The sequence below is a fragment of the Protopterus annectens genome, chromosome 3.part0 (assembly GCF_019279795.1).
Source record: "Protopterus annectens isolate FY-2018-M chromosome 3.part0, PAN1.0, whole genome shotgun sequence".
Taxonomy (NCBI): Eukaryota; Metazoa; Chordata; order Ceratodontiformes; family Protopteridae; genus Protopterus; species Protopterus annectens.
In genome coordinates, this window is record NC_056731.1 from 1411575423 (window position 1) to 1411597922 (window position 22500).

Sequence of the window (22500 nt, forward strand, 5' to 3'; positions counted from 1 at the left end):
CCTTGTTACTATAATGACAGCACATAGAAGGATGTTATGTACAGAAAATTAAATACATTTATTAAAGATGTCATTAACCTGCTATTTCATCAGACTGGAATGTGATCACTGGCTAGCAGGGCTAAGCTATGAATAGCAAGTTTCAGCATTGCTTAAATATAAATGCTAAGCAGATTTGTGCATTAGTAAACGAAGCCTACGCAATGTAAGGACCTATTCCTTTAACCAGATGTTATCTCCACTTACCGTCATGCAAATACTCGCTGACACACTCAAAGCTGCTCAAAACTGCCTTAACCACTCTGTATACAACAGTCCTTGTTCTGCATAGCAACAAAATCAACAGCGTTGCAGATCTTGAACCCAGGACCCTGCACACCACAGCCTATGCAACTTACCAGTAAGCCACCTCAGCTGTATTGCTTGAGGATGTTTTCTCAAACATACCCTTCTTTACAGCCAGTTTACAATAAGGAAAAGACAAATGTGCAGTTAGTAAGGATTGCTCTCTATATATATATATATATATATATATATATATATATATATATATGTGTGTGTGTGTGTGTGTGTGTGTATATATATATATATATATATATATATATATATATATATATATATATATATATATATATATATATATATATATATATATGAATAGAAACATACATAGAGAGAGTGTGGGGATATGTAGGGAGATCCATATATGTGTACAGCAAAATACAGATATATTACCAATAAATACTGAGGTGTGTATATATATATATATATATATATATATATATATATATATATATATATATATATATATATATATATACATAGATATATATATATATATCAATATGTATATATATATATATATATATATATATATGTACACACACACACACACACACACACACACACACATATATAAAATATATGTCCAAAATATGTTCTGTGCTATAGCCAAAGTCTCACCAGACAAGAAGTACAAAGTCCAAGAACAAGAATGGTAGGACACTGCAGTGGTTTCTTCCTCCTTTATTAAAACACACAAATAACCAAAGATGAGCGCTTTCGGGTGGTAACCCTTCTTCAGATAATTTGAGAACAAACATTCCAACAATTTAAATTGTCAAACAACCAATGAATTGTCAATAAAAATTCCGCCTTTTTTGCAAGGCGGGCTTTAAAGGTACAATGTCATTCAGTCCTGGATTCCTATGGGCCATCAATTCCAAAATCCATTTAGATTCTAAAGACTCTGTTAGAAGTTTAATATCTCCTCCCCTATTATTTTGTCTAACATTTGCTATAGCTCTAAAATTAAATGTATGTGTAGGATTCATTTCTGTGTGCCTATAAAGGGCATTATGTGGATCCTTGTTCCCTATGGAGGAAAAATGTTGTAACACCCTCACCTTAAACATATTATTGGTCTTTCCCACATAGAACCCAGGACATTGTAAACACTCTGCCAAATAGACCAAATTACTAGCCCTGCAAGTGGCCCTTGCCTTGAAATTAAAAACCTTACAACTGACAGGATGAACAAAGGTGGTACCCTTATTGATACAGGAACATGCTTTACAAAAACCACATGGAACACTGCCTGCTGTATCCTTAAAAGGTTTACATGTAGTTAAAGTTTTTTTCCTCACATAGCAGGTCTTTCAAATTTTTGTTCCTCCTGTAACCAAAGCTAGGTCTAGGCCCTATAATACTTCTTAACTTGTTGTCACTCCTCAGTATATTCCAATTTTTATTTACTATACCCCTTATATCTTCTATATTGCTGCTATAAGTTAGAAACAATTTGGGGTCTTCCGATCTATACTTGATGGGTGGGGGTGCATTACCTTCTCCTGTTCTATATCTAAGCCACGGTTTAAACCTATTGTCCCTTTTTTGTTTATTGCTGTCGACAACCCTATTAACTAATTCTTCTTTGTATCCCCTATCACAAAAATTACATTTTAACTTGGTCACTTCTTTCTCAAATTGAGTGTCCTCCACGCATAATCTAGATGTCCTACCTATCTGTCCCTGTATGATGTTCGGGAACATGAAACGAGGATGCATGCTATCAAAGCATAGCAAAGTGTTCTTCCAACACTCCTTCCTCTGTAGGCAGGATGAAAAACCTGTCTCGGTGTATGAAATACACACATCTAGAAAATCTATCTGTGTGTCTGAGTATCTTGTTGTGAATCTGAGAAAAGATGTGGTAGAGTGTAAGTATGCTACAAACTCCTCCAAAAGTTCAGAACCCCCCTTCCAGAGAATAAAAACGTCGTCCACAAAACGTGTATATATATATATATATATATATATATATATATATAGATATACTGCATCCATTCCTGATTGCTAAAGATAGTAGTCCTCTCCCAGTGCCAAAGAACCAGATTAGCATAGGTGTTTGCACAGGGGGTGCCCATGGCTACCCCCTGTGCTTGTCTATATGTCTGTTTGGCTCCAATGAATGCATTATTCTCCAAAACTAGGGTCAATAATGTTCTGACCAAAACTATTTTACTTTCATTTTCTCCCATCTCTCTCATAACTTCTCCTATGGCTAATGTGCCATATTCATTGCTAATAACAGTAAAAAGGCTCTGGACATCCAACTTTACCATCAAAAGGTCTTCCTGTGATGTGTTATTGTTAACTTCCCCCATTCTCTTTAAAAAATCACCTGTATCTTTTAAAATGCTGGCCACCTTGTCTACATATGGACGAAGTGTATATTTAAGCCATACAGAGATGTTCTCCGTGACCCATCCTCTGCTCGAAACAATGGGTCGAAGAGGTGGGCCCACAGTAGATTTATATAGCTTTGGTAAGGCTTTGAAAATGGGAGTAACAGGAGTTTCTACCCATAAAAATTGTAATAAATCATCATTAATGTTCATTTTAAAATTCAATTGTTGCAAACTATTGTGTACCTTATCCACCAAAAGTTTAACAGCTATTGGATTAATCGGAATGTAAGTATCCCTATCCGATAATAAGCCTTGCAGTTTTTGCTCATAAAAAGCTGTATCAAGCACTACCACCGCTCCTCCCTTATCAGCCATTTTAACAACCAGATCTTTATTGCTACTTAAGTCCATCAATGCTTTATTTTGAGCCTGTGTCAGATTATAAAATTTGTGAAATTCCTTTGCTTGAAAATAATCCTGTAAATCTTGCTCACAACTATTAATAAACAGGTTCAATGCAGGAGAGAAGGGTGGTACATAACAACTGGGCTTTTTCAATGAGGTACTGCTCTCATCTCTGGTCCCAAAAATACACCTTAAAGCTAGATTTCTACAAAACATTAAATCTAGAATAACTTCATTAAAAACACTAGCCCTACTGGGCACAAAGGACAAGCCTTTGTTTAGTACATATAACTCATCCTTTGTTAAAACATGTTTAGATAAATTAAAAACAATACCAGTATTGTTATTATAAGTCATTCCAAAGTTCTCCTCCTCTTGTTCAGGTCTCTGCCTTCGCTGGAGGATCGTTTCCAAGCTCCTTGTTTCTTGACAGGAGCTGGAAGTAATTCCAAAAAACGTTGGCATCCCTGTGTGCTCTTAGGACGCGCCCCCATACCAACTCCTTCGGAGGTTATCGTTTCAGCTTGCAAAGAAGTTCCACTGACAGACATATTACTTGAACTTATGGTCACTGTGCAAATGTTTTTCTCAGTTGGTGCTGCTAATTGAGAAGGCTGGATGTTGACATTATCGGTCCTAGGCTCCCCTACTTGTTCCTCTACTGTTTGTTCATCATTGTAGTTGATATGCGGCAAGCCAGAGCCATCGGTCATCTCACTATCCATTGGTTTCACCTATTGCTCCATGAAACTCCTCCCCTCCTGCTGACGTCGAGACGGCTTCCCAATGTTCGCTTCGCCCATGGTAGAACGTAGCCCTCTATTCCTCGGCTAAACGAAGATATTCCCATGTGTGAAATCTTCGTAGTCTCTTTTCAGCTTATGAGTCATTTGCATACGCAATTTCTCATCGCTCTCTGCTAGAGTGCCATATAGCTGTTGCAAACGTGTTGTATAAATAGATTCACAAAATTCATTCTCTAGTTTGTTACATAAAACCTCCACTTCTTTACTGAGTAGAGCTATTTCAAGGGCAAAAAAATCATTAATAATATCCATATATTTAAAGCTAGTTTGGATAATCAAGGACTGCCATCGTGCTAGTAACTCAGGGTATCTTTCACCCTGCGTGGGCATACATAAGATCCTCATTCCCCGTGGTACTATGCCATATTGTTGACAGGCTTCTAAATGGTAGGTCTGCCATTTCAAACGTTGCAGTCTCCCTGCCTTATAACTCAGATCATGCAACAAATTATCAAAGTTTTTATCCATGGCTACAGGAACTCTGTTGCTTACCAAATCAGCCTTGCTGACAGTAAGCCTCAGGTTGAGCAGTGGATTTTCCTGTGCTAAAAAGCCATTGAAGCCCATACCAGAGGAATTACCTCTGATACCTCCTTCTTCAGGGTGTGCTTCTAAAGATGTTCCAGTCTTCTTATATTCCAGAGCATGCATAGCACAATCGAACAAAAACAGAAACAAATGTCCAAAATACATTCTGTGCTATAGCCAAAGTCCCACCAGACAAGAAGTACAAAGTCCAAGAACAAGAATGGTAGGACACTGCTGTGGTTTCTTCCTCCTTTATTAAAACACACAAATAACCAAGGATGAGCGCTTTTGGGTGGTAACCCTTCTTCAGATAATTTGAGAACAAACATTCCAACAAAACAACCAATGAATTGTCAATAAAAATTCCGCCTTTTTTGCAAGGCGGGCTTTAAAGGTACAATGTCATTCAGTCCTGGATTCCTATGGGCCATCAATTCCAAAATCCATTTAGATTCTAAAGACTCTGTTAGAAGTATATCTATCTATATATATATATATATATATATATATATATATATATATATATATATATATATATCTGGATTACCTTCAGTTTCCCGACAGATGACTTTACCAATATGCAGTACACTGACACATCAATTCACCGACATTTCCAAACCCAAAGTTGATGGCTGAGTGTTTACTAACCACGCGGTTAACATCGGGTTTGAAAATGTCAGTGAATTGAAATGTTGGTGTAATGCGTGTCCTGTAAGGCTGACTATGACTATGAATCGGACATATCCACACCACCAAGGCCAATTGCAACTGCATCTCCACATATGTTGCAAGTCTCAGATGGAACAACACAATTCACCCTGTACTGGGGATAAAGAACACCTCATACACACTTGCCGTGGATATAGGCAACCTGCATCACATAGGTTAGGTGGGAGCATCACCACCCTGTCCACTCCAGTCATACATGGAGATATGCACATCAGCCACACTCCTCCCCTCAGCAATGGTGAGCATGTACATATTGCCTACTGATGGCAACAACAGCATATCTCCATCGGGCATAATAACATCCGTGTCTGCCTCCAACATGAACTCAGGCATATGCTCAGAGCTTCATCACACACCACAGTCAAACACAGACCTGCCACCATACACACACCATCCACATGGAAGATGACCACTGTGACCCTCTACACAGAAATGAATGGGGGAGAGAGGATTATGCAATCAAGTGTCCAACATTGGGGGGAATAAGATAGCTCAAAGACAGGTGTGTAATGCAAGCTGCTATAGCCATGATAGCTTGGAGGGTTACAGTGTATTCTGCATTATTTGCAAGTAATATCCACTGTTGATGTGCATTTTGACATCCGTATGAGGTCCTGTGACCTTTTCTTCTTTATATCTTCCAGGTAACATGCAGAGTGCTTCCCTAACAGCATTATCTGTTGGGGAAACAGACATCATCACCCAATATGTGATTGGACATTATGTCCTGTCATGTGGATGGAGAGCAGAAGTTGTGCGGGAGGGAACTGCCCTGTGGAACAGTGTGGTCCACAGGGTAGATGATGCTAGCCTGTAAAGCAGAAATTATGAGCATGTGCAGTATCAGGCCATCAACCTCAAATGCCATGCCCATCAATGGGCTGCTGCTGCATCGAGGGACCAGCTAGCCACAGGTGGAGGCCCAGCCATCCAGCCCCCACTGACACCCACTGAGAAGCTCCCCACCACACTTTGACCACATGCTGAATGCACAAGCCATGATGCTGAGAGAAGCATTGTGGAGATGGGTTGCACACACACACACACACACTGGATGAGGAGCATGCAGGTAAGGGCCCAGTGGGGATTAGTACACTAATGTATCAGACATACATGTATCTGTATTGTATCTACATGCAAGTGTCAGGTCCAATTGCAGTTGTGGATGGGGTTTTCTAATGCACAGAGGTGCACATCTATGGCGAGGACAGGACATTGTGTATTACTGTGATTAGTACTGTAGATGTGTAGACATGCTGCATCCATCCTATACCAAGACCACATGTGCGTCTGCTAACAATAACTCCCTCTCATAACTTCCTAGGACCCTCTGGTCTGCATATGGGACAGCAGCCTGAAGCTGGTGAGTATTACATTGTGCTGTTGTTTCCTGGCAATATCCCAGGGATGTGAAGCACATGCAGTTTACCATGCACACAACCATCAGTAATAGCTATATTGCTTTATGTAATAGCTATATTGCTTGTTGTGCATGTTCACTTCCACTGGGGTTAACTGTATTGCATCACAGTGGTCACCACTGAGTGCTATCTGATGTGAATTCAACATTCCTGTAGCATACCTCACTTGTCAGTACCAAGATGTCTGACAGAGGCTAGCAAATTGTGCTGGACAAATGCCCTAAGGTAAGGTCATGCATGACATATTACTGGTATACAGTGGATATAAACTGCATACGCACCCCTCTTAAGATGCAAGGTATTCCTGTTACATACTAATTAGGACCACAATATGACACTCCACACCTCTTCCAGCCTTTAGTGTGACCCATAACAGGTACAATTCACTTATCAAACCAAGCATCTGTATTCATGTATTGCACCTACAAGGCAGGCCACCTGTGAGGGTAGCAGACATCCTATCAGCATGATGTTTCATCAGGTATGATACCGCATGCTGCCATATGTGTCAGTGCACTCACTGTGGCCTATTCTTCTATATATCACATACATGGGCATTGCTAAGGCACACAGACCGTTTTTGACCACGTATAGGTTTCAAACATATGGCTATTCCAGACACATCTGTACAGAGGACTGTACAATGTTTTAACCTGCTGCATGTGAGGCAAATGCTGTCACTACATGATATAAAGTAATGGCAGGAGGAGGTAGCACAAAATGTGTATGATATACACATCAAAATGGTATAAGCCACACATGATATGATCCTCACACACATACAAACAGTTGCCAGCATTAGGAGTATAACTCCTACCTATCTAGGTATTCCTACTACAGTTCTACACAGGTATGAGACACACCACAAAGCTTATACATTTCCTCCTCTTCCAATGGTACTTCTAAGGTGGACAACAGCTAAATAATGGGCATAGTTTCTCCAAACTAAAGGGGTGGCGTAAGCCACAAAACTATGGGCTAGGCTTATAAATGCCCTCGGGCAGATAGCCTAGTATGAACCTATATCTGGATTAACAGGTCTACAAAACTGAAGTGAAGAGAAGTGTAAATGGTAGCATACAGGTTAAAAATGGTATAAGCCAGACAGTACATGATTCACACACACACACACACACACACACACACACACACACACACACACACACACACACACACACACACACACACATATATACACACTTGCCAGTAGTGGGATTAGAAGTCCTGGTTATCTAGGTATTCCTGCTATAGTACTATGCAGTTAATAAATGCATGAAAGAGCTTATACATTTCCACCTCTTCCAAAGGTACTTCCAAGGGATGACATCAACAGGTTTACTAAATTGGAGTGAAGGGAAGTGTAAAGGGTATACAGGTCAAAAATGGCATGAGCCGGACAGTACATGATTCACACATAAATACATTTACACACATGCCAGTATGCAGTTATCAGATGTGCCACAGAGCTTATAGGTTCCTTGGTTTTAGAGCTTATACAGTTTCACCTCTTCCAAAGGTACTTCTAAGAATGACAACATCAATAGGTCTACTAAACTGGAGTGAAGGAAAGTGTAAAGGTTAGTACACAGGTCAAAAATGAAATGAACCAGACAGTATATGATTTACACACCCATACTTGGCAGTATTGGAATTAGAACTCTTGTCTATCTAGATATTCCTACTATAGTGCTACTCAGTTATGAGATGTGCCACAGAGCTTATACATGTCCAACTCAACCAAAGGTACTTCTGAGGTGAATGACATCAACAGGTCTACTAAATTGGAGTGAAGGGATATGTAAAGTGTAGTACACAGGTCAAAAATAGTATGAGTCAGATAGCACATGATTCACACACACATGCCACTTTTGGGATTATAACTCCTGCCTATTTAGGTATGTCTACTACAGTGTTATACAATAACCACACATGCTACAGAGCTTACTGAACTTTTACATGAGCAAAGCTACTAATAACTGCACAGCTTTGGTAAAGTATTACAGGTGGCAGACAGTCTGCCTTGTGTTCCACCCATACATCATGCTAGTTCTTTCTGTCTTGCACGTCAAATAGCATTATGGCTTGGCACTTCACCAGGTTATTGTATCAAGAAGTGTGGCACACCTGTGAGCCATCAGTAGCACCCATTCTGGGGCACTGTTGCAACTGCCGCATGCACACAGCCAACCCTCCCCTCTAAAATCCAAACACTCAGACCTGTGAGTGTTACCCATATATCACCCAATGTGGACATATGCACTCTCCAGCAAAGACTGAACTAGCAGGTCAAGAGGATAAGTTCAACACCTGCACCACACCTTGTGGAACACGTAGCTCACCATGACACCCACTTTGACAGCCATGACATACAGTGAAAAGCTACATACCCACCTTCCCAGAGGCACTTAATGAACATCTACCCAAACAGCACAGACCAGCAAGGCAGACACCCACTCAGACACTGCAACATGGGACATGCCAAGGGACACATATCTAACCTACACAGTGTGCCCCCAAACTAAGCCCCTAAGGCTAACCACTTTGCACAATACAGTGATCATGGGTAACTTAATACTGAGGCACACACATCCCACTCACTTGGTTAAATATGGAGCAGGTAACAGACAAGTATTAATCACATGCCAGCATCTAACGCATGACACAGCTAGTCATGTCACTCCACAACAACTATGAGTATCACTCTGTATCCATGTGGGTATGAATGACTTGTGATACACCTCCCTGGACTACATGACAGGAGACATGTCTGAACTCTCTGATTCTATAGTCCAGGCAGGTGTGGCAGTAGCACTGGGCTGTGTACCTCTGTCACCCAAAATGATGCTGCGGTACTATCAACAGATGGTTGACTGCAACATTGGCTTACGTGTTATGTGTCATTCTCAGGGGATCCAGGACCTCTCTGCTTGGATGGCATGATTAACAGAACCAAATGACTTGTCACAGATGTCCTACATCTGTTACTGTTGGGTTGCCAGGTACTGTCTATGTGTCGTGCCACCCCTATGGTGCCTTATTAGGCAGTGTTCCTAATGTTATTACCACCATAACAGCTACACATCTATGCAATCTGAGGATCATGCTGCTCAACAGTGGGCATCTAACTGTCAGGATGCAGTCACTCAAAGCAGTGGTTGGACTGGACTGGAGGACACATGTCTGCTGTAATGGAGAAGTGGCTCACAGCAGCAGACAGCAGAACTGCAGTATCAGGCTATGGCACATTCCACAGCTGTCAGCTGTCAAACATGGACCACACCACACCTCCACAGGTGGTGTTGTCTCCATAGTCGTTAGAGCTAGGAACACCTCCAGACTAATATCCCAACATAATGCATTGGAGATACTTCCAGTACAACTGCCTTGGGGTAATAGTGCAATCCAAGCCATAGCCTTCTATGGGTCTATGTCCCTAGACTGTCAATGCACATTCCTCAACACCCTACCATCCTTTATTGTCCAATGCAACACTGACATAGTATGAGTCTTCAACAACCCCACCATTACCTGAGGAATGCAGCCAATCACCAGTACAGTGGTCCAACACTTCTGGGATTCATCATTTCCATTGCCTTATAACAGCTCATACTGACCCCTTGTGGAGGATGTAACAACCTTGACCTGTGCTGAGCACTTAAATATGGGGCCGTTGCTCATCCCCAGATGTCAATCCCTGCATGTTGAGATTCACACAGGCTGTAATCAATGTGGAACTCAACATGTCAGCCACAACCCCCCACAAAGGTAACCATCTGGCAAAAACTCTCCAAAGCTGACTTTGCAGCCATAAAAACAGGGGTGGATGTCTTCATTGCACCTATGGCAATGGGATGTAGCTGCATGACTGTGGAATCATACACATAGGCACTGTACAAACAGGTACATGAATGCATGGTACTAGCCAGAGCCAACAGAACCCACACTGTCCTCCAAACACTGTGAGACAATGTGATGGACCCCTGCCATTTCTAAAGTGTACATCAGAAGGAGGACACTGTTGTAGGGAAAGGTGATGTCCTATGACTGCTGAACTCCCTTATTAGCCTCAAACACAACTTTGGATCCCTCAGGGAATCCCCGACAGGCATCTATGGCAGCAGAGATGCAGCAGACACTGATGATAGTCACAACAGCCTTTGCAGTTACATCAACAACCTCCACAGCATTAACATGAGTGCTGCACAAAGCTAATACCTATCCTGAGACAACAGATATTGGCCACAGCCTTGCTAACACATTCAGTGTGAGCTTTACCCCACTCTCCCCCCACAAGTGAAGTGCTGAGTGAATGTGCTCTCACATGCTGTATCCCATTTCTGTTCTAGGCATTGGTGTGTCACCAGGATGTGGCCCTGCAGCAAGACCACAGGGTATGGCAGTGTGGTGACACATCCACCATGTCATAGGCAGGGTACAGTATGTGCATGGTAATTCCCAGTCTGTAAGACAGTGATTGCATATGCCTCACAGATTATAGAGCTGAGGGTTGTACATAGGTACATGCTGATGTAAAACAGCTATTGTAGAATGGAGAAAGGTACCTGTTCTGGTTTGGACACACCTCCAATTGCTAATAACCACATCCACATGGGATATTCATCAACAAAACACACTGAGATTACTATTCAAACACACGCACACACACACACACACACACACACACACACACACACACACACACACACACACACACACACACACACACACACACACACACTTGCCAGTACTGAGATCCATAGGCTCATTGCTTTATAGGTGTGTAGTAGGTGAATGGGCATGAAGACTCTACAAGACTAGCCCAAGGGAATACCTTGGCATCAGGCCACATAACAATAGTCCCCATTGTGGCTCAGGAGTATAGTTACTGGAGTGGTCCCCTGTGGTGGGTATTGTATTCACCATCCACTCATCCAGGTTTCTATTGCAGGTGGCCAGTGATATGCATTGCTTCCCATGTATGTGATCTATATTCCATAACATGGACAGTGTCTGGGTTGTACACATGTCCCGCATGCATGTTCTTTGACATGTGGAAGTGTGCTTGAGGTCTCTGGGGCATGTTGTGTGGACAGACTGGGATCTTCTGATGTAGCATTCCTGTCCTCATTTGGTGAGACCTGGCTATGTAACTGAGGTAGTGATTGCACCTGCATTGACCGTATGATATGAGTATTCAGTGGAGTTAGTGGCATCTATCCATACAGGGCATGTGTATAAGGCATTGTATTCCCTTTGTGAGGTACATTTGCAGACTATACAGTTGTTGCAGGCGTCCAGTGAAGAGCATGATAAAAGGGCCACTGTACACATTGATTGGGCTACTGGAACATGGTGCCATGTTCTTTTTCTTGCTGGATCACACACACTCAGTCAGGAGATGTAACACATCAAAGTACTTTCTGATGTCAGTGGCACTGTTGTGGTCAACAGGCATGTAGTCCAATGCAATCACACTGTGGGTACTATCTGTGAGGCAGTATGTTGGGGAACTACCAATATAGTGATTGTTGCCTAGGCAAGTGTGTTTGTGTATGATATGTGGGTGGAGTGTGCACATGGCACTAGACATTTAAGGCTGTGGATTGTCAATACCAACCTTTACGGTGTATGACAAGTGTTGGCCTTGTGATGTGGACATTGTGACATATACACTGAACCCCCCCCAAAATACACACACACACACGCACACACACACAAACTCACAAACACACACACACTTGCCAGTACTGACTTTCAAACCCCTACCTAGATATGTATTGCTACTACAGTCTACAGCATTTATAGCACCTGCCATGGAGCTTATAAGATGGATATTGTCCCAAGGTACTTCTAAGGTGAGCTACATCACCAGTCCTTGTAAATACTGGCACTGGGTGATGTAGTGGGTGAGAGATTCCAGAAAATATTTAACTGTACACACAAAGTTGAGGTTCAAACCTCTATCTATCTTTTAGGACCATTATGTTATGCATTTACCACATGCACCATTGACCTTACATGATTTAGGGTTGCCAACAGGTACTTCTAAGGTAGATGATATCTGGAGGACTGCTAAAGTCATGCCTTGAGATGTGTACTGGGTGTAAATGGGGCCAAAATCTTTAAGGTACAGACATACATATGTACACACACTTGCCAGGGATGAGATTCAAACCCATACCTATTGCGACTACATTGGTCTGCATTTATCACAAGTGCCACAGAGCTTACATACTGGAAAAACTGTCCAAAGGTATCTTTGAAGGTGAGTCACATCAACAGCAGTGCTAAAGGAGGAGCAAGGGAAGTGTTGTAAGTGTGAATGACCACAAAATCAGGTTTCTAAGAGGATACACACACTCTCTCACAAACTCACATTTACCAAGATCAGGATTGGAACTCCTACCTAACTAGTTTGCTACACTAGAGTATTACACAATTATAGCAAGCACCACAGAGATCATAAGCTGGAGAGCTGTCCAAGGTATCTTTGAAGGTGAGTGACATCAGCAGGAGCGCTGAAGGAGGGTTACAGGAGATTTAGTGAATGCAAATGGCCTCAATGACATTCATCTAGAAACACACACACTCACACACAACTTTACATTTGACAGGACTGAGATTACAACTACTACATGGATACCGATTTGTATTGTAGTGTTACACAATTATAACAACCACCACTGAGACTATAGGGCTGAGGTCTAACCAAAGGTATTTATACAGTGAATTACATCAGCACATCATGTGATATAGGCCAATGGGATGTGTAGTGGGTGGGACAGGCCTCACAATGGGATTCTGTATGTCACGGTCTGTCTTTCTCTTCCCACATCTCTGTGTGTGTATGTCTGACATATTATATTATGTTGGCCTTAGATATGTGTGTGTATTCCTATCCAATGTGAGTGTGTGAAGTATCAGTGGTGTACAATTTGGTGTGTGTGCACAGACAGCTGTGAATAACCAATATCTGTAGTCCACTGTGTTGTCAGACATGGGCTTAATTTCTCTAAGTATAGGAGCATGCCCAGTATGACCTTCTATATTGAGTGTATGCATCCATTCCGGGGAGGGTTGGACTCCAGTTCAGGGTTTTGTATGCTACAGCTACACCTTGCAAACTGTTTCTGCAGGATATCTGTAGATAGTTTGCCAATATGGAGACACAATGGGTTTAACATACAGGGGATACTGTAACTATTGCTGTATGTGCTGCTTGTGTGACATGGTTGGTTGTAGCATAGATATTCTGACATATGTACTGTTTTACGCTGTGATGTGTCATGTCATCAACTACTGACAGTTATCACTCTTTGCTCACAGTTATTTACCGGGAAATACAAGATGAATGAAGCTGAGACCAATATTCTGAAGCATATAGACTACACATTTTGGCACATACCTGCCATTGTGGAGGGGTAGCTACAGACAATAGACTGCTGGTTTTGTGTAAATGGTACAGCACCTTGTTAGTATGTTGGCTGGGGATCCTCTCTTTGTGCTTTTGTCAACTTCACAGAATGGCCATATCCTGTCGGGGCCATACCTCTCAGCTGTACAGATACACCCAGGTTATCCAGAGGCAGGACTCATATATCTGGTCAGTTTACCTTTACATTGTGGTTTACAAGTGTTTTTTTTTTTTTGGCTAATCATTCATGGGTTTGCAGTCGGGAGTAGTTTGGGTGGACATTAGAGTTTCAGACTTCACACACTCCATGACATCCATGCTTTTGCACCCCCCCCCCTCTGTTATTCTCTCCTCCACCTAACATTATGTAAGCAATATCTCACAGGTATTCCTATAGTTGAGCCTTTATCCAAGAAGTATTTATGACCTGATCCACAGTCCTTTCAGTAGGACATTGGGAGGCATGCTACTGGCATCTTTCAACATGCCCTTGCATTTGTTTTCTGTTTACTGCTATGTTATTAGTTGGGACCCCCTGGCATTCAATGCATTGGCATTATGGGTGAGGCATGGGCCTTTGCCAGAGGACTGTAGGGAATTTGGGAGTGCTGCAGGCCATCTGTTACTGCATTTCTACATGGGATTGTGGGTAGGGGGGTGCAGACTGGCAGACTTTGACATTTGAAATGACTGTACTGGTATTTTGGTTATTCTGTTGGCTTCCATTTCATATTGTATAGTGACTATCATGCAGACAGGAGGCATATCAGTAGAATACACGTGTTAGATCCTAATGGCATATATTTCAGTTTCAGATCCTAATGATATATATTTCAGTTTCAGACTTCTTACCCTTCAGAACTGGAATGCAACTGCCAGACCTGTTGTAGTATGTCTGTGCAGGTCTAGTGGGGGGCTATTCACCATGACATCATTTGGCGGAGTCTTAGCCCAACCTTTTTTCATGGTTATCTACATCTGTCCTGCTGGGTGAGGCTGGTGGAGGATATGTGACCCTCATTGACATCCATGTGTGTGACCTATTGACACCCACAGTTCTTTGGGCCATCACATGTACTGCAGTGGGGGTTGTCACCTTGTGTAGTGATGCCTAGTATGTTGACACCAGCATTTGTTATGAGTCTCCTGCTGTCCCATATAGTTGTCTGCTGCTATCCCATTCAGCCACCCAATTCCCTTGCATGCTTGCATCCATATCATACATACAAGTATGAGAACATACTAATCCATTCAGTAATTGCTAGAAAGAGTGATACCTTGTTGCTGGGCCAGTATTGAGGACAGTGCTGGAGGGCTGACTATGTTGGATGCACATAGTACAGTCCCTGTACATGGTAAAGCTCAGGTAGTGTCATGTTTGGCATCCCTTTTACTGTATGTGCGAGTCAGAGAGAGAGGTAGCAGTCCCTGGGTCCCTACAGTGTCAGTGGGTGTGTTATGCGTTGCCTCTTTGCCAAGGCCTGGGCATACTGGGCACATCTCCTTCTGCCTACAGGGACAGGCTCAAGATGTTCATTCTCTGAGTCCCTCTGTGCCTGCGCTGGCCTTGGCAATGGTGGGGGGCTGTGTGGCCCTGCCCCATGCTGTTCCTGCTGCAGCTGTTTCCACAGGATCATATTGTGTAGTATGGTACATACTATGAAAATTTGTGTAATACTCTAGTGTAGCTGGAGAGTGCTGCAAGGCTCCACTGGATATGTCAAGGCAGCGGAACTGTGACTTCAGCATCCCAAAAACATGCTCTACAATGATCCTGGTTTGTGCGTGTGCCTCATTATGGTGCTCTTGTTTGGGTGTGTGTGCATTTCTGATGGGTGACATCGGCCACAACTCCAGTGCATAGTCAGCATCCCCCACAAGAAGGCCATATGGGATGTCCCCCCCTAACAAATGCCTGATATAGCTGTGAGCAATGCCAGATGTGGCAGTCATGATAGCTTCCAGGACTACCAGCACACACATTCAGGATAATGCCCTGGGCATCGCACATGACCTGGCAGTTGATAGAGGGGAAGCACTTGCAGTTTATGTAGACCCTGCCCCACTCACTGGGTGGTGCTTTGATGTGGATGTGCATGCAGTCTATAGCATCAACTACCTCAGAGTATTCTGCTATATGGTGGAAGAGATGCATACATGTGGTCAGCACCTCACGGGTGGTGTGGAAATATGTGCTCATTGGTATGTTGTGTCATGACATCCAAGAACTGGTGGAATACCCTGGATGCTGATGCCTGTGAAACCCCCATGATATCCCCTGTTGGTCTTTGGAAGGTACCTTTGGTTAGTATTCTTAAGCCTAGACATACCTTGGTATCTACTGGGGATGGGTTCCCTTCTTTTAGCTCTGTGTGTAAGGTATGGCTGGCACAGCTTAAAGATTTGCTATAGAATGTCCCTGCCCACCCTATAGTGCTCTACTATCTCCAGCTCATGTAGGCCCTGGTAGGTTACCTGGGTCTGTACACTCTTCTCCTACTCCTCACTGTGGGTCGGTTGTCTGCATTCTCCTCCTCACCACCCTCAGTCTGTAGCACATATTTATGGAGTAAAGCAGGAGCAGCCTCTAACATATTTAGTTATTTTTGCCAGTTAAACATCTCCCATCTGTGTACACTGGTGGTGTAGAGTTTGTGGGAAAAAACAATCTGTAGGGTGTTTGCATAGTTTATATTAGTGTGCTGGGCTGCTGCATGTGTAATCAGTTGATTCTGATACATTCCACCTGCCACCTATTCTAGCTCTCCCTGATTGCCTTCCTACTGCTGTTTCCCCTTCCCACTTCCTCCCTATTTAAGCCCTGAGGTGTGCCGTGCATACCTGGTGCTCAAATGTAAACAGTTCTGCTATTTCCTTTGTTTTTTTTTTTTGTTTGTTTTTTAGGCACGCTGCACACTGTGCACACCTGTTTAGCTAATGTAAGCACTTTTAAACAGAAATGGCCCTCCCTGGATGTGAACACACTCTGCATTTCATGAAATAAGGCAATACAGCCTCAGACATGCCCCCTTCCTTAACTGTGGTTAGCTAAGGGCAAACACAGGACACAGAGCTCCAATCAGCTTACAGCAAGCATGACAAAAAACTAGGCTCCCTCTACAAGGTCAGACCTTTCCTCACCCCTTTTGCTAGGGTTGCTATTGCATGAACCCATCATCTCTCCACTCTTCTCTATGCCTCACCAGTATTTACTAACCTCTCTAAAACTAACCTCAACCAACTATCCTCCTGTTACTACCATATAGCTAGAATTGCCATTGGTAAGGCATACAGGACTCACCACTGCAATAACCTAGTTCAACTTGAATGGCTGGAATTTTATTCCCTTTTGCAGTTCAGCCAGCTTATAGTAGCAAACAAAGTACTCAACCAGGCTGATAATACCCCAACTCTCAAGTGTGTTGTCAGCCCACATAACGCTTTCAGGCCACTTCATTCCTCCAACAAACTATTAGTCCTAACCCTAAAATACAACACAGCAGGGGATTCCCTGTTTGCAAACTCAGTTGGTAAAATTTGGAATCTACTTTCTGCAGCTCTTACCCAAGAATCATCTCTACCCCTAGTTAAAAAAGGCCTCAAAATATACTTTAAATCTAAATGACTCTGCCCCTGCCTAAACCCTGAATAACCCAACCCAACAACTTGGTCTTTATCTACTTAACTGATTATTAGAAAGCCATTCATTCTATTGATCTGATGGGTTATGTTATAATGTACAGTTTTTCCTGCTAGTCACTGAGTTAAACCTTTAGCATGTTATAGCATTTTCCTGTTGTGCTAAACATTTGTGAAATGATTTATCTATATTCTTTTCTCACTCTGTTAACCTTTAGCATGTGCTAGCATATTCCTACTGTGTTAAACCTTCTAAAATAATGTATCTACATCCTTTTTGCTCTGTTTTAGTATTATTGTACTATTATTATTACTTTTTGTGGAGCATTTTTCCCCGAGCCGCAGCTGAAAATGGGCATGTATCCAGTTGGACTATCCCGGTCAACAAATGTACATTAAATAAAATAAATAAATGACACCCCCCCCCTTATGAAGTCATTTGGCTCTTATACTTGCACTGTTGTATTGCTGAATCTACACGGTTAGGTACAAGTTGACACTTTGAGGAAATCTGTGATTCAGTATAACTCCCCTCATTTGCATACCCCAGTGTGTAAGTCCTTAGTTACTACACTTAGATGGACCCTTTCCCCTTGACAACCAGTGCTTCCTGGTATTGTTTACATTCTGCATGCCATTGACTATAATGGCAAAATGCAGAATTATCTTAAAATTGACTTTTCTCGTTTTTTTTTTTTTTATTTCAGCATGATCCCATTTGCGCGCCGCTGCCCTAAGCTTAAACGGCCATGATCGGCAAAAAAAAAAAAAGTTTAATTTTATAAAAACAAAAACTATTATTAATGCCAATGGCCTTATATTTGGCCATTGGCATGTGTGTTTGACTGTAATACATGCTTTCCATGAGCTGTCCTGCCTCCGTTTACTCAGATGCAGAAATGTATTTCAGTTACTAACTGAATACATTTCTGCTCTGACAATGTTCCTGCATGGAGTCTGGCCAGCTTCATGGATCCCAAAATCACCTCATTTGCATGTTTTTTACCAGAAAATGAGGTGATTTGCATCCCACATGGCTTTCCATGCAGGAAAGGTGTAGGGCCGCTCATGCATGTGAAAACGGCACTTTCCTAGATCACTCGGTGGCCATTTTCCATGCAGGAGCTCCTACACTGTTCCTGCACGGAAACCAGCCATTCCTGCATCCTGAGGCTCCTGGGATTCAGCAAGCTGGTTTTTTGGTGCAGGAACAGTGTAGGAGCTCCTGCATGGAAAATGGCCGATGAGCGATTTAGGATAGTGTTGTTTTCACATGCACGAGCGGTCCTACACTGTTCTAGCACAGGAAACTGGCAACTATGCAAATCACCTAATTTGCTGGTGAAAACCATGCAAATGAGGTGATTTTGCAATTCACCAAAGTTGCCACATCTCTCTGCTAGAACAGTGTCAGTGCAGAAATGTATTCAGAAAATAACTGAGTACATTTTTGCAACTGACAAAATGAAGGCGTGACAGCTCATGGAACAGCATGTATTATGTACAATAGACATGCCAATGGTCAAATATAAGGCCATTGGCATTAAAACATGATTAATTATTATGAAAATTAAACTTTTTTTGGTCGATCATGGCCGTTTAACCAGAGAGCAAGGGTACGCAAATGCAATCATGCCGAACATAAAAAAATGAGAAAATTCAGTTTTAAGTTCATCCTAAATTTTGCCATTATAATTAATGGCATGCAGAATGTAAACAATACCAGGGAGCACTGGTTGTCAAGGGGAAAGGGTCCGTGTTAGTGCAGTAACTAATGACATACACACTGGGGTATGCAAATGAGATGAGTTATACTGAATCACAGATTTCTTCAAAGTGTCAGCTTGTGCCTAACTGTGTAGGTGCAGTAATACAACAGTGCAAGTGTAAGAGCTGAATGACTTCATAAGGGGGTGTGTCATGCTGCTGTAAGCTCTTTGGAGCTCTGTGGCCCGCTTTTGCTCTTAGCTAAGCAGAGCTAAGGAAGGGGGTGTGTCACATGTGCCTGAGCAGTGTGTACATAGTCTAAATGGGTCGGGTTTTAAACAAAAAAAAGAAAAAAAAAGAAGAAATGGCAGCACTGTTTATATTTCAGCACTGGGTAGGGTATGCACAGTATGTCTTGGGGCTTAAATAGGGAGGAACTGGGAAGGGAAAACAGCAGTAGGAAGGCAATCAAGGAGAACTAGAATAGCTGGCAGGTGGAATGTAGCAGAATCGACCAGTTAGACATGCAGCAGCCCAGCACATGCCTATAAACTAAGCAGACACCCTGCAGACTGTATTCTCTCCATAAACTCTACACCACCGGTGTACACAGATGGGGAATTTTTAACTGGCAAAACTGACTAAAAATGTTAGAGGCTGCAACTGCTTTACTCCATCAATATGTGCTAGAGACTGAGGGTGGTGAGGAGGAGAATGCTGACAACCAACCCACAATGAGGAGGAGGAGAAGAGTGTACAGCCCCATGGTAACCTACCAGGGCCTACATGAGCTGGAGATAGTGGAGCACTATAGGGTGGACAGGGACATTCTACAGCAGATTATTGAGCTGTGCTGGCCATGCCTCACATGCCAAACTAATAGAGGGGAACTCATCCCAGTTGCTACCAAGGTATGTGCAGGTTTGAGAATACTAGCCAAAGGTACCTTCCAAAGACCAACTGGGGATATCATGAGGGTCTCACAGGCATCAGCATCCAGGGTACTCCACCAGTTCCTGGATGCCATGACATCACATGCCAATGAGCATATATATTTCCCCACCACCCGTGAGACGTTGACCAGATGTATGCGTCTTTTCCACCATATAGCAGAATACCCTGAGGTAGTTGGTGCTATAGACTGCACGCACATCCACATCAAAGCACCACCCAGTTAGCAGGGTAGGGTCTACATAAACTGCAATAGCTTCCCAACCATCAACTTCCAGGTCTTGTGTGATGCCCAGGGCATTATCATGAATGTGCTTGCTGGCAGCCTTGGAAGCTATCACGACTCCCACATCTGGCATTGCTCACAGCTGTATCAGGCGTTTGCCAGGGGACATCCCATATGGCCATCTAGAGGGGGATGCTGGCTAAGTACTGGAGCCATGGCTGATGACACCCAACAGAAATGCACACACACCTGAACAAGAACACCATAATGAGACACACACACAAACTAGGATCATTGCAGAGCATGTGTTTGGGATGCTCAAGTCATGATTACTCTGCCTTAACATATCTGGTGGAACCTTGCAGTACTCTCCAGCTACATGTGCACAAATGTTCATGGCATGTGGCATGCTACACAATATGATCCTGTTGTAACAGCTGCAGCAGGAACAGCACAGGGCAGGGCCACACAGTCCCCCACCATTGCCAAGGCCAGCACAGGCACAGAGGGACTCAGAGGAGGAACATCCTGAGCCTTCCTCTGTAGGCAGAAGGAGGTGTGCCCAGTATGTGCATGCCTTGGCAAAGAGGCAATGCATAGCACACACACTGAAACTATAAGGACCCAGGGACTGATACCTCTTTCTCTGACTCGCACATACAGTAAAAGTGATACCAAACATGACACTACCTTTGCTTTACCATGTATAGAGAGTTTACTACGTTCATCCAACATAATCAGCCCTCCAGCACTATCCTCAATACTGCCCCAGCAACAAGGTAAGTCACCCTTTCTATCAGTTACTGAATGGAGTAGTATGTTCCCATACATGTATGTATGAATGATATGGATGCAAGCACGCAAAGGAGTTGGGTGGCTGAATGGGATAGCAGCAGACAGCTGACAGCTATATGGGACAGCAGGAAATGCATAACAAATACTGGTGTCAACATACTAGGCAACAGTACACAAGTGACAACTCCCACCACAATACATGTGATGGCCCAAATAACTGTGGGTGTTAATAGGTCATACGCATGGATGTCAGTGAGGGTCACATACCCACCACCAGCCTCACCCAGCAGGACAGGTGTAGATGACCATAACGAAAGGCTGGACTAAGGCCCCCAACTGATGGCAATGGTGAACAGCCTCCCACCAGACCCACACAGACATACAACAAGTCTGGCAGCTGCATTTTAGTTCTGAATGGTAAGACGTCTGACACTGAAATGTATGCCATTAAGATCTAACATGTCTACTGTACTGCTATGCCTCCTTTCTGCATGATAGGTCACAATACAATATGAAATGGAAACCAACAGAGTAACCAAAATACCAGTAGTCATTGCAAATGTTTAAAGTCTTCCTGTGTGCACCCCCCCCACTATCCCATGTAGAAATGCAGTAACATGTAAGTTTGAGGAGTAATATCACTGGAGCACCAATTGCCAGAGCTGTCCCAATCTACACTGTTCCATGTGTACAATATGCAGGGGTCAGTGTGGTAAGTTTATTGTATGTTTAATATTGCTTGAAAGTGGTCAGCATGTGGGCCTGGATGGTTGTGTCTCAATGGCCTAGGTACAATACAGTGGATGACAGAGCCATGTTCCAACACCTGCAGTGCCAACCACACTGCTTCTCAGCTACACCCATGTTAGCAGTTGTACATACTCACTGTCCAGATGTCAATATCTGTCACAGTCGGAAAGTTGGACACTCCATAAATGGGGGACCATACATAGAAACAGTGCACAGGTGGAAGTAACCTACACAGTGTGCATATGAAATAACTGTCAACTGCACACAAGTTTGGAATTATACATAGAGGTTAGCATCGCATTAGTTGTCCCTCTAGTATAGAATACTAGTAGTCTGGCCAATCGCTGGCAGACTACAAAAGGTACAATTATAAAGTGATGACAGGCTGCCCATGTCAACAAAGACGCCAGCATAACAGGAATGTCTCAGGTATATCTGT